This window comes from Manis javanica, chromosome 2 (assembly GCF_040802235.1).
Source record: "Manis javanica isolate MJ-LG chromosome 2, MJ_LKY, whole genome shotgun sequence".
NCBI lineage: Eukaryota > Metazoa > Chordata > Mammalia > Pholidota > Manidae > Manis > Manis javanica.
In genome coordinates this window covers 160,347,800-160,362,359 of record NC_133157.1, presented here as the reverse complement: position 1 = coordinate 160,362,359, position 14,560 = coordinate 160,347,800, and the positions used below count along the sequence as shown (strand labels likewise).

The 14,560-nt window shown below is 39.4% G+C and overlaps 1 protein-coding gene across 3 annotated transcripts in view; it reads right to left on the bottom strand.

The window, feature by feature from the left end:
• KCNB2 (potassium voltage-gated channel subfamily B member 2) overlaps positions 1–14,560 on the bottom strand; it is a 391,562-nt gene that overhangs the window by 223,234 nt on the left and 153,768 nt on the right. The window lies entirely within an intron of this gene.

The window sequence follows — 14,560 nt, the reverse complement described above, 5'->3', positions numbered from 1 at the left end:
TTTGTGTTATACAAAAACTATAAGCACATTTAAAAAAATTATGTATGAGACAATGAAAAGACTGGTCACATTTATTTTCCTAATTCATGGAATATTTATCACAACATTGTGTAGAGATGGAAACAGTATGATTGAGGAGATGGTTTTAAAAAAAACAAACAACTATAAACCCTTGTGCCTATATGCATGAAGGGAAACCTGGTGCCATGACACTAACTGGTAATTTACCTCTCTGGGAAAATAAAATAGCAATCCTGATGCCTAAAGAATTCAATCACATTAAAGGAAAGGCATTTTATTCAATATGGGTCACTTGTGGGCTACACTTACTTAAAAAAAAGTTACGATTGGTGGTTTGACACCAACACTTATGAGACAAAAACCCCTGATACACTTCCATCTACAGATCCAGAGCCACATAACAATATTTAGCTGTCAGATCAGTGCTACATAGTATTTTTAGTTGCAGAAACTCAGGACTTTAACTAGTGACAGGAGAGAAGGATTAGTCTTCAGAAGGCTCTTAGACTCATTTCAACAGATCCCCTATCCCGTGCTGACCAGACACCCAGCCATAGCTCAGCTCACTCTGGATGCCATAAAAGGTGTTGTCAATCCCCTTCTCGACACTACAGAAGCAGACACCACTGTGTCCTCCTTTTCCCTGAAGAGAAGTTCTCAGACTGACCCTTGTCTTTTCCATTTCCAGGAGACTCAGCATCCACCTGCCAGTCTCACGTCCTCTCAATCCACTGTCTCTGTCCAGCCCAGCTCTCTCTCTGCTTCCTTCAGATTAATCTGGAGCCCGTCTTTCAGTTTTACCCTTGCCATGGAAGGTCCTTCTCTGGGAGTCTCTAACATCCCTCCCTCTCCAGCCAGGCCTACATTTAGCTTCTCCTGACTAGGAAACCAGAGCTCTTGGAGTAGACTTTCTGCCCCAGTCCTCTAACAAAGCCCCCCAAAGTATATCCCAGTCAGGAAATGGTTCCCTGTCTTGTTCCTCTGAGTCTAAATCTGCCTGGGTAACCTGGAGAACCTTAAATCTTTAAAGATTTAGTCTATTCTTTTGCACTGCGATTTTTCCTACTGAGTGTGCTTGAGTGCCATTATCTGCTCCCAGCTATCCTGGTAACAAACATCTCACTCCCATGCTCTGTGTGCCAGGCACAACAACTCCGACCACCCTGAAACTCCTCCTCTACAATGTAAGGTCTGTCTGGACCTTACATTGCCTACTACCCCCGTGTGTGCTCTGGCTTGCTTGCCTTGATTGCTTTCCGCTACCATCAAATAAAGTCTGTTTTAGTGGGTTCTTACTGTCTGCTGAGCCACCCAACCACTACTGCACCCAGTATTACATCAGGTAAGAGAAACATGTCCATCCTGTTCATCTTGGCAACAACTGGAATGACCTACCAGTAAGATTTATTTCTTCACAGGTATGTCTCAGAGGTTCTTGATCTTTTCTTCCCTTCTCTCCACTAGTAAGACTTAGCTTAAATTCCTTCTGACATTGCATTTTACTTTGTCTTTACATTCTATCAGAAAAACTGGATTGGACCCTGTGTAGCAATTCCTTGATGTAGTTTGTGGATGGGGGATGATTCCTACCTATGAAACGTAGTGGGAGGATAACCATGTGGGACTTTGACAACCTTATAAAGTTATATGGAACAGAGAGGGGCCATCTAAATAAACAAACAGGTTTCAGGGGTAATAAATGTTCAGCTAAATCACTTATATTGGTAAATGGCTTGAGTTTCAGTCTCCACAGATGATTAGGTAAAGAACAGATTGAAGAACTGAGAAAATATATCCAAGGGATTCTCTTGTGTTGAAAGGAAGAGTCCTGAGCTAACTAAGATTTAAATATCCTTTAGCTTTTTTACCTCCCGTATCTTTTAGATCTGGAGTCACTGCTAGATTCCTTATTGTTAGTGAGATCAATCAAAAGAATAGCTCTTGTTTTATCTGGAAGCCTACTCTGTATTTTCCAGTGATAGGTAGAATCCTTCTGATGGCTCAGTTTCTTTCAAGGGTACAGTGCTCGTTTTATTATACCCCAAGTCCAGGGTTTCTTAGCCTTCTCTGATACTCTTTCAGAGAGAGCTGTAATTAGCTGTGTCATCTCAGTAATTCCTTTTGGACTGCAGACTCTCAGAAAATTTTCAGGGTAATAAAACCACCTATTGTTATCTGCTTGAAATTGGGTGATTGCTTTTCTGAACTTCACTTTCCCCAACTATAAAATGGGGATGCTAACATAACTCATTAAATGAAATAATATTATGCTAAGATATTCTGCAGACAATGAGGAATGAGCCAGATGGTTGTAATTATTCCACTTTGGCAATGCCCTACAACCTTTATATAAAAGGTTATTTGCTCAATAAATGTCATTGACTAAATGACTGATAAAGTAATTTGGACCTGAAGTCTCTCAATTAACTCTAGTAGCAAAGGTCTGTTTTTCACGGTCACTGGCATTATCCAAAAATAGATTTTAGGGCTGTAAGGTTTACATGGGGGATGCTTACCCTCTGGCAGCTGTACATTGAAAATTCAAATGTAGACATCAGTCTTTGGCCTAGTTCTGGAAAGTTATATACTATATTTAAATTGTTTAAGCATAGAATCCAAGGCAATATGCTTTCCTTTGGGTGATATTAATAAGATTATATTTGGAAGCATTGTCTATTCTCCATGAATAACAAACTGTTTAATCCTGTGCTTCTCCCTGAGCATTCACCATTTTCATGGATAGTTTTCAGAGAGTTTGACGACATCATATCTCTTGTCTACTCCCATAAACCATTTTACCTACCTAATAGTCATTTAAAAAAAATATTCTTTGTAATGAGTGCTGGAGTATGGCCTAGCTTTTCCTTTAATCTGACTTCAGGACAGAGGCCCTGATCCTCTCAGATGCTGGAAATACTGGCAGCCAGCAGCTGTCAGCTGAGCCCTTTCTTGGGATTGTCCGAGGCTGAGAAGAGTCATTTTGCCCAAAGTCACATCTCTTTCTCAGGGGCAGTGTGTAACCAATGAGTGATCAAAGGAGAGGTCTTATAAAGACTCAGCCTGCTAGGTCCAACTGCTGACAACTCTGGAGGGGCCACCCCAGCCCCAGAGCAGCCTGTGGGATCAGCTGAGGCCACGGTGGTGACTTTGCAGTTGTACTTCTTCCTCTGTGCAATCTTGCTGTCCATGCTCCCCCACAGGTGTTGAGCCCAGGGACACTTCCTAATAAATTCCGAATAATCCCCATCTCAAAGATGCTTCCTAGAAGCTGGAGCTTGATATCCTCATCTCCTAACAGAAGGGAATGCTTCTAATGTTCCTGCACAAGCTGATGGCTAAGCTGTCTCTTTTCAATAGCACCACAACTGAGCTTAGATCTGTGCATAAAATGGTGCAGCTCAGAAAAGGCCTTTTATTTCCATACCCTTCTCTCACTGGCTTTATGATTAAGCATTTATTGATATTTACATAAGAGCTCTTGATTGCTGCCCCAGAGAGATGAGAAGCAAACCTAAAAGCTTCCTTGCTAGAACAGGGCCAGGGAAGTGGTTCCTTAATGCTCCCCCCTGGCCCAGAGATGGTGCCAGGTCACCAGAAGGAAGGACAGTCCAAACACAGAGCAGTGTGGTTCTGGGGAACGTATCCCTGCAAACCTACAGACCTACAGGACCCCTAATATTATCCACTAAACCTGGTGAGCCAAGCCTCTTCTCACCAATTCCTAAACCTCTTCTCTGGTATAGCAACAGCTCCGTCTCGTCATTCAGCCAGGGCTGTGTCCACCGGCTGAAGGGACTCCCATAACAGAGCACATTTAACAGCTCATGCTCACTATTTTTCTAGCATATCCTTGGCAGAAGCTGGCTTTTAAATTAAACGGATGGTACGTAATGGTTCAATTTCTCTGTATCATTTCTTTCCCTCCAAGAGTAGTAGCCGAAACAGTGAGGGCCTGATAAGGTCAGTCCACCCCTCCTCTCTGATGTGCTTGGAATCTGAGGTTTCTCAACAGCCACAAGCAAAGTAATTGACTGCGTGCCCTATTTTCCATGCTCTGGGGGTGAAAACACAAAACCAAACCAAAGTGGACTTCTCCTTGACACAAATTTGCAACCAGGCCACATACAGGCTGTGTATGTAGTGTTAGGACACAAAGCAGTAGGAACTGGTGCAGACTGTTCCTTGCTAACACAATTTGGTTGTTGTTCTCTGAAGATGCATATTTCTGTCTGTGTCTGGAAATGCCTATCTGTCTTGGTCTCAATGGGGACTTCCCTGAAGATGAAAAGCTGGAGGGTGGGGAAGAAACTGAGTTAGCTGGAAATGACAGCAGTGCTGAGTGAGTTCCTCCACCCTCAATCTGGTGTGCATACAAAATTTGAATCCAGGAAGGTCAACTTATGTTTTGGTTGTGGGTACTCACTGATGAGACCATGTTTTGATACAATGCTGGGCTGGACTTCTGAACTCATCACCAACAACAAAGCCAAGATGAAGTTTGCCTGATGCTGTGCATTTTGCTATGCATTTTACCCCTGAGTTAGGATACCATTGCAGAAAAGTTAGAAAATACATGTCACTGAAAAGAAGAAAATTAAAACTACCTACTATCTCACCTTCCAGAAAGAATTAACATTATATTTTGGAGAATATGTAGGAGAATATGTAGGAATGTATGATATTATATATATATATTCTATATGGAAAAGTACAGCTTGATAAGTTTTTTCACTTAAGTTACACGTCCCTATCATCTTAAATGGCCACGTAGTTTTCCCTTTTATGTGCATTTCATACATTATCAAACCGTTCCCCCAACTCTTGGACTTCCAAGTGTTTCCCATTTCTTTGCTATGATAACCTCCCTCAATTAGTGTCCTTGTAGCTGCATCTCTGCATACAGGAACACATGCAGGAGTATTTCCCAATGACAGATTCTTAAGAATAGTCCCTCTGACGTTAATTCTGCCTACTCTATCCTATCCTCTTACCTAGTCTAGGAAGTATGAAAAGATGAAGGAAGTTAAAAGAAACCTGCATAAAAGGACCACAGCTTATACTGCATATATGCAGTACCAACATGCTGTTGGGCGCAGACAGTGAGGATGTTAGAGGCTGTTGTTGCTAATAGATGGCCTTGTCGTAGAATGTTTCCACTGCTACAGACGTGCCTGCTTTTATGCACTGGTTAATCTCTTAAATAATGTATGGTAAAAAATGGTTATAATAACATTTTGAATGTGCAATTACCAGTGCCTATTCCATGATGAAGCTTAGTTTTAATGTGAAATGTGTCAGAGCAGTGGTTCTAAGACCTTAACAAGCATCAGAATTGCCTGGATTGCTGAGCTCCAGCTGTAGAGTTTGAGATACAGCAGTTGGGGACCAGGCCTGACCATTTGCATCTTTAACTGCCAAATGATGCCCACACTGCTGGTACCAGGTTCACACTTTGAAAAGTATAGTTGAGAGGAACTTATTTAAAGAACCTACAGTGTATGCTTTCTTACTTTTTCTATAAATTTTGCTTCATGTAAAAAAAAAATCACTTTCTATGTTTCTATAGACTGAATGTTTGGTCTCCCCCAAAATTCATATTTTGAAACCTAATGTCCAAAGCAATGATATTTGGAGGTGGGGCCTTTGGGAGGTGATTAGGCCATGAGGGTAGAGTCCTCATGAGTGGACTTAGCACCCTATAAAACAGACCCCAGAGAACTCCACTACCCCTTCTGCCATGTGAGGGCACAGTGAAAGACAGGTGTCTATGGACTAGGAGGCAGGCACCCATGAGACACCAGATTTTGATCTTGGCCTTCCCAGCCTCCAGAACTGTGAGAAATAAATTTATAAGCTGCTCAGTCTATGCTATTCTGTTACAGCAGCCCAAACAGAGTAAGAGATATGTCAACAATTGCTCCCCAAATGATATGTTTTGCAAGTTTAAATTTTCTGAAGTTGGATTGACTTTACAAGGGCCCTATTTTTTCATGAAAACCCAGCTCTTAGGGGCTGATGAATCCCTGGGAAAAATCTTTGCTGAGTAGAATGTGGAAGGTATTTAGCTGGAGATTCAGATACTGAAAAGACATAGATAATATCTAAGGTAAAAGTAAAAATATCAGTGATGATGATGATGAAGATGATAGTAGCTGACATTTACTGGCACTAACTATGGAATCTGGGACTTTCTTAAGCACTGTACAAGTATTATCTCACCCAGCCTGCACTGTGATTGTAGGAGGTGGGTCTACCCCATGTTTGTTTGAGATAAGAAAGCTGAGGCTATTTCATATGCTATGGGAAGTAAATTGGTTGTTTGGTTATCTGTGGTACCAGACTGTTTATTTTGCACACACATCTTGAAACACCCCCAATAATGCCAAAGGACAGTGTAATAAGCTTTAACAGTAAGGCAGCAGTGATGTTTACACTGCTTTAATAGTAATTTAAAAGATCAAGACTGTTTGGTCTTCCCTACGGATGACAGGATAATATAAAATGTGACGTTCAAAGTTTCTTGGAAAAACAACCCCATTCTAGATGTATGCAAAATAGATTTACAAAACAGGTTAATTACAGAAATCCATTATTTTTTACTTGCTTTTTTATAGACAGACTAATACAAAGAAAAAAATAAATGCTTCTCAATAACAGAGAAAAGATAATTGATGAAAAGAAAAAAAATTATAAAAATTAGAAACTCTTTGCATATCTATGGTTTATGAAGGTCCCCTAACTTTAGCAGGGTGATTTATATAGAAAACTGGTTCTTAAACAAGAAAGCAGAATCCCAAACCAGAATGGTTGCTCCCTCATGACCCTTGTGCTTTCCCGGTCCCCAGTTTCTCCTGCTGCTCTCTGTTGTCCAAGGCTCCTTCCCTTCTGCTCTTCCCACCCAAGTCCAACCCTGGCTTAAAGGCTCAAGTCAAATTCTCATTCTCTAAGCAAGAGATTCTTAATTTATGACATAGGACTTCCTCCTCCCTGCCACACACACATACCTCACATGTACACACACTGCATACACACACTGCACACACACATCACACATTACACATACACACCACACTCACACACACACCATGTACAGACACACACACCACTCGTCACACGCCACTCATCACACACACATACCTCCAGTGGTTCCATAAACCCTGAAATGATATGCATAATGGCAGGGTTTTTGTCTGGGGAAAGGTCTATAGCCTTTATCAGGTTCTCCAAGAGATTCATGTTTTCCCTAATTCCCCAAACTGAAATAATCCCTCCCCTGTGAACTTTCCTGTTACTTTAGACAGCTATTGTGCCACTTAGCATATGCATTCTGGTTATTCTTGCTCTAGCTCCCTGCTGGATTATAAACCCCTTCAGGGCAGGGTCCATGTCTGACTTGTCCCTGGGTTCCTGCCAAAGTACTTAGCACACAGAAAGCTCTTAATAAATATTTATTGAAGGAAGGAGAGAATAAAGGTAGGAAATCAGGGAGGGAAACTTCAAAGCTATCAGATTTATTCCTGGTCTCCTGACAAAGTTACACCAAACCACCTCCAATAGATAACTCTGCAAGTGCCAGCTACTAAATCCTTTCCAAAAAATCGCTTTCGTAGTGCAGTTCATGGGCTACCACCTAGGACCGCGATTCAACCCAATCTATATTTTATCTCTGTCACTATTGGATGTGTCACCTTGTACAGTTATTATTTAATTTGCAAGAGGCCCTGGAAAATACAAAACAGACATAGGAAGTATTAAGCAATTAGGATGAAGAAATTGTTGGAGTGACTTGGCTGTGCCCAACAATGACAAAGTTCTGTCTGTGATTTATTCGGGGGTTATGATGTTACTGATGCATCGAAAGTCAGTTCTAGGAAATATATCAGATCAGTTGAATTAGTCAAGGATAGAAAAATGATACCAGGAATAAGAGGAGTATTTGGTAATGTTCTTGTTAAATTTGCTGATGGCTCAGTCTTGGTCACTTAAGGGAACCTTTTCCTCCAAACATAAGATCTTTGCATGGATGTGAAAGTAGATATCCAACACAGACTAAGAAGTCCCTATTTTTTAAAATGCTTATGTGTTAGATTACTTAATTAACTTTTACACATCCACCATCTTTGAAAACATTCACCATAGTATCATAATCACGTGGGAAAATGCACATAGGAAAATCTGTCACTATTTAAGTGATTACCATACTCAAATACCTGGTCTCTACTTTTGAAGCTGATGTTTATTGTATTCAGGAAAATTATTTCTGGTGCTAATAAGGTGATGTTTCCAAGTAGAAGAAACATCATTAAGTATTTTACTGTCTTTAAATGTGAGATTTTTATTTCCTGTTTCCTCAAAATTGGAGGAGAGAAATAGTGGAGGGAGTAGAAGACAGATTGAAAGATTTTTTTGTAACTAGCAATAACAACTGGCACATGTTGGGCACTACTTAATTTATGCCAAGCACTGTTATTCAATCGGGTTGATTATATCATTTATTCCTCAAAAGTTCCCTCTGAACAGGGTATATTATCAACCCATTTTACAGACGAGGAAATGTGACCCATAAAGAAAATTCTTCAGCTTTATACAGTTAATGATGTACCTAGGACAAAATTTTAGATGTCCTTTTTTTCAGGAGAAAAACATCAACCAATAACCCCTAAATTAGGGAAAAAACACCAGTAATATGGAATATGCTTTCAGAAACAAAACTTTAGAGCCTGGAAATAGACTGCACTAAGTTGAACAAATAAAATAATTGATTTTGCTTCAAAAACTTACACATTTTATCTTTTTAGTGAGAAAAGATGGACACAAAGATGCTACAAAACTTTTTATTAAAAACAGTCACTATACTACTTTGTACTCAATCTACAACACACTGTACTCAGTATTAAAAAAACCACATTTACCAACGGCTCATATTCATGAATTAGTGTATAATAGCCTCTATTTTGTTATACTGAGAAGATTGGAAAACACTCCAGTTTTTTAATGTTCTTGACTATGTTCATCTTCAAGAACATTTTTGTCTGACTTTGTCATACACATTTAAAAAGCGTTGTTATTTAAAAACTGCTGCTACATGATGGATTTATTTTTGGTCTTTAGCATGACTGCTTAAGACAGGTTTCTCTTTAAAATGCAGGAGTACATAAATGGAACAAATCCACACAGTATATAAATCCTGGTATTTGTGAATACAGCAGAGGACTTATTGTAAGAGAGGGAAAAAGAAATACATGTGAGCAAACAGGTGTGGATGGATCACACATGCAAACTCACCGATTTGACTCTAAAAGCCAGTCTTCTTCCCGACCACCTTATGCAAAGTAAAAGGCTTTGCATGCCTGCAAGAGGATATTTTAAGAAATGACCTTTGCTGAATAAACAAACAAAAATGAAATTAGGCCTAAAGTAATCCCATATCCTTTAATAGTTCATAAGTCAGTTATGCTACAATTATTCCCCTTCCTCTCCTAAGGTTAATAGATGACATAAAAAGGCACACACTGAATATTACTTTTCCATTTTCTTTCCCAGTACCTATGCTATTTCATCCACAGGATGAACATTTTATATTATTTTGGGAATAATGGCCAAATTTCAATGCAAGTTTTCCTGTTGTTCAAGAAAGGGAAACAGAATACTGAAGTGTAAACCACAGTAGCATGTCAGGGGGAAATCCAGATCTTTTCAGATTTTTAGGAAAGCAGAGATGATGTCTCCTGCATACAGGGGATGACAGACACAAGGGACATTCTTACTGTCTCCCTCCCCCAGTCATTTGTTTCTCTCTAGTTCTCCTTTCTCTTCTCTCTGGGGACATCCAGTCAAAACTTAAACCCTGTTACTATTGGGAGAAGCAGCTTGCCCAGATAAGGTTAAATTGGCTAAACTGTAAGTCAATGAGAGAATATTTTGGGAATGTTATGACCTGCCTATATATTTCTGAGCCTGGGCCCAATCTGAGGCAGAATGAGTGACATTTTTGTACAGGGAGCTGTTTCTTTTTTAGAACACAGACCTTGCCCTCTCTCTGGCTGTTGGGTAGACGTGCAGGTTGACAGACGGTAGTAGGATTTATGCTTCTTGTGTACCGTGGTCTCTTAACAAGTCCTAGAGCACCTCGTACAAGGACACAGGAAGGACAAAGCTTCACAGAAGCAGGTGGACTCTCAGACACGACAATAGGTGTTTAGAGCAGTGCTTCTGAGAAAGGATAATGAAGCACGAAAGGAGTGGTCTCCACTTTGTGCAGAGAATAGATACAAATCAGGAGTAAGAAAAATGCTGTGGGAGCACATCTCCAGCCCCGCCCACCTCTCCATGTAAACACACATCTGCACACATGTCATCCACAAGGTCTGACTGTCACTGAGGATCAGCCAGCTGAGATCGGAAGGAGGTAGTGCAGAGGCACTCATTTGCTCTTCGCTTGTTCAGATTAGGCAAGGCAGCTAATTATGGTGACCCAAAGAGGGTTGTCAGTGATAATGATATAATAATATTATGATAACCACAGCATTCTAATTTTTTCATTATCAAAAGCAAGTTGCATAATTTCAACATTAGCAAAAAGCCCTAGAACAAATCTCATGAGACTCACATCACCAGCAGTACTACTATTTGATTTAAGATTTTTCAAAGAGCTAGGCTTGTTCTTCATTCACACTTCTGAACAAAACCAATCCTTCATTAGCAAAGACATCAATATATTTTAAAACCCAGTGCATAATACACTATTAAGTACAAATAACTCCTACATTAGGGAAAAAACACCAGTAATATGGAATATACTTTCAGAAATAAAACAGAAAACTGTTTTATATAATTTGTGAGCTTATATAAATATGCAGGATGGGATGACATGTACGTAATGGGAGCATTTGGCAGGTAGAAGCCTAGAATTCAAGATCCAAGTGTCTCTTTATCCCAAAATACAACCTTCGATGTTGCCATAATGTTAGACAAAAGACATTATAGACCACGGGATGTGAAAAACTTTCACACTAACTTTCCAAATTATAATAAACCGTATCACTAGGTGGAGAACATGGGGACCTGTCTGTTCTTGCATAGGTGTTGCTAGAATGGGGTAGTGCTTCTTAGTGGTACAGGATCTGCTTCCCCCCACCCCAATCCTTCACAGATTGATGTTGTGGAAATACATTACAAATCAACTAATAGAAAAATGAATTAAGAAAACAAAGATGTACAAAACACAAACCCCCAATTTTTATAATTATATTCAGTATACATGGTCTGACTATTTATACTTAAATGCTTACTCTCCATTTCTGTATTTATCTCATCACAGACCACTGACAAGCAACTCACTTTATGTAGCACCAAAATAGGAAGTTAGCATTTTTAGTCATCTCACGAGGAAATACTGAAATTACACAAGGAAAAAGGCAGTGACAGAAATGAGACAGAACTGAGTGTGTAAATACTAATGAGAAGACAATGACATCATGATATACGAATATAAATGTGTATATACTGTGTACCTGTTAAAGTTCCCTGATGATCAGCTTGGGGGAATCAAAAAGCTTCCAGGCTTTCCATGAGAATCACTAGGTTTGAGAATTTTGAAGATATCAAATGATTAGTGAGCGGCTGTTCTTATGCTGCCATGTGTAATTAACCTGTGGCAGGTACAGAAGTTGAATATTATTGCAGCAAACAGATAAGCTCCTTATGCATGAATAAAAACTACCAGTTACGTTCACTAGAATAATTATAAGGCTTACTACTTCTGAGTTTTCAGGATCTGAAACCGATTATCAACTGGAAGGAGTTTCCCATTGTGCAGTAAAATGGCATTAGTTCAAGTATGTAAAATTTTCCTTTGTACTGCAACTTCAGCATTGGCTCTTATGAGAAGATTTAAGGCAACTGGTTATCTGTCCCAAGTGATAAAGTATGTCCTCACAGCTATGAGACTTCATTTTTACTCTCTGAGAAGGTTAGGTGCTCAGGGCGGCTCAGTGGTGGCTGCTGCTAGAAGTCAAATTAGAGTCTTACTGGGAATGTCAGGCACTAGGGAAGACAAAGCCTGTTTTTTAAATGTCAAGTTTTATAAACACTTAATTCAAAAGGGAAACAGATTAAATGCCCCTTAGCCTGGTGGAGGTGAACCAACCCATCACAGGAAAATGGGCACCAAGCTGACTCGACACTCAGCTCCATTCATGTAGCAAGTTTAGGGTCAGCCATGGATCTTACAAATAGAATCAGCATCTGGCTATCCTCAAGACTCCTTCCACACATTCAGTCATTGGTATTTTCAGGAGGATGGAACCAGAAGCACTTGTGAACGTAAGTGACCCACTCTTCTCTGATTTCAAAATGTGAGTGAGTTTGTGAGATTCTTCTTTCATCTGCTACATTAAAAGATACTTAACAGATGGTTCTGGATTTTTCATGGAATCTGAATTAAAAATAATCATAGTATCCTTTTATAGTTTTAATTTAATGAAGTATAGTGATGCATGGGATGACACAATGAAATAAAATGGCCATATAAAATTTTTGTGGCAAATTGTTAAAAGCCCTTTCAAAATCTGAAATAGGGCCCTAGCCAAGTAGGACTTGGCTGCTGTCCTCAAGAGGGTTCAAGTCTAGTGGGGGCTGACAGACAAACCAAGAATTATAGGAAGTACAAAGTGCTATAAGAGATACATATATGTGTGGGGACAGTCTAAAAGGCAGAAAGACTTTTTGGGAAAAGAGGATGCTTATTTTTGGCTTTATTCCTCTGAAGGAGGATTCTTCAGCTGGTCCACAGACACTGAGATGATAGTTGGTTTATCTGATGACAGTTGGTAATGACAGGGATTTGCTTCTTAGGGTAGAAGAAAACAGTAATTATCTAATCTCATGGTTCCTGTTATTGCACAGCATTTGACAAGTCCACTTGCAAAGGTATCAAGATGGTCCATGTATGTCCATTTCTATACAGCAACTATTCATGGAAACAAGGGATTTGAACAAAAGTCTTCCGATTTTTCAAAGCTCAGTGAACACAGAAAATATGACAGATTGGCTTTTAAAAAATCTCTGTCTCATTTTCCAGATATCACTATCTAGCTTTAGATTAAGAAGTTGAACTTTTTTGTTCATGGCTAGAATGAAGCTTTACTGCAAATTTGTTAATGGAATGAATAATTTCAGAAAAAATGATAGTTTGTTTTGGTGTCACAAATAAAATTTTATAGGTAGCAGCGTAACATAAACCACACTCACAATCAGAAGAATTTTTTTAAATTCTCAAGTTTGTATTATTCCCAAAACAGGAAACAACCAAAATTCCCATTAATTGGGGTGAACAGATAGACAAAATGTGATACATTCATATAATAGAATGCTATTCAGTGATAGGAGGAAAGAAGTACTGATATAATGTGTGTAAGATGGATAGATCTCAAAAATCCAAACACAAAAGATCACGTACTATATGATTTCATTTATGGAAATGTCCAGAAAAGGCAAATCTATATAGACAGAAAGTGGGTTAGTGGTCATCTAGAGATGGATGTAGGAATGGAGAGTGACTGCAAATGGGCACCAGCTTTCTTTTTGGGGTAATCATTATATAACTCTATAAACATGCTAAAAATTGTTGACATGTACACTTAAAATGTGTCATTTTCTGGTATGTAAATTTTATCTCAACAACATAGCAGCCATTTGATAAATATTTATCAATGAGCAATTATGCAAATGAAATAACTCTTAAAGTACAATCTATCTATATCTGTATTTATAGCTATAATTGTATGTATCTATATTGACTCAAAATGTTAAGGTTATGATGAGTGAATTAAATTCCTCCCTTCCCCTTTTTTTGTTTTCCTATGGCAATTATAATCCAAAGTAGTTAACTCATTTATTCAGCATTTACTCAGCTACTTATTAAGCACTGTGCCAGGCCCTGAAGTGCAAAGTACAATGAGTCTTGCTCTTTGCCCTCAAGAAGTTTATGATACGAGAGAGACAAATAATAAAGAATTAAGAGTCAAATGTAGCAAATAGTAGGACAAAGGCCTCTATCAGTTAGAGGAGGTTATTTTTCAACCATGCCACCCCAAGAGGGTTATGGAGGAACCAGCCTCATGATAGGCCAAGCAGGATGGAAATTCCAGCAGAAGGACCAACAGGAGGTATGAAGAGCATGCTGTCCTTGGGGAAACTGCCAAGGCTTTGCAGGTCAGCTGAGGGGTGCCCACCAGGCATCACCAGAAACCCAGGCCAGAATGGTGGGCCAACAGCAGATCAGAAAAGGCCTGTTGGGACAGCTAAGGATTGCAAAAAGGAGATTAGATTTTTTTTTAACATGTAAGCTATAGGACTCACGAAGGATTTCAAGTTGGAGAATGGAAATCAGACAGGTAGTTTAGAAAGATCATTTCAATACTGGTGTAGGACATACCCTACGAAGGAGATGCACACACAGGGGTACTCTCGGCCACCTCTTGGGGCTCTGCCTCCCAGGCTTCTAGGCTTTGGTTCCATCTCCAGGAACCAGGGCTTC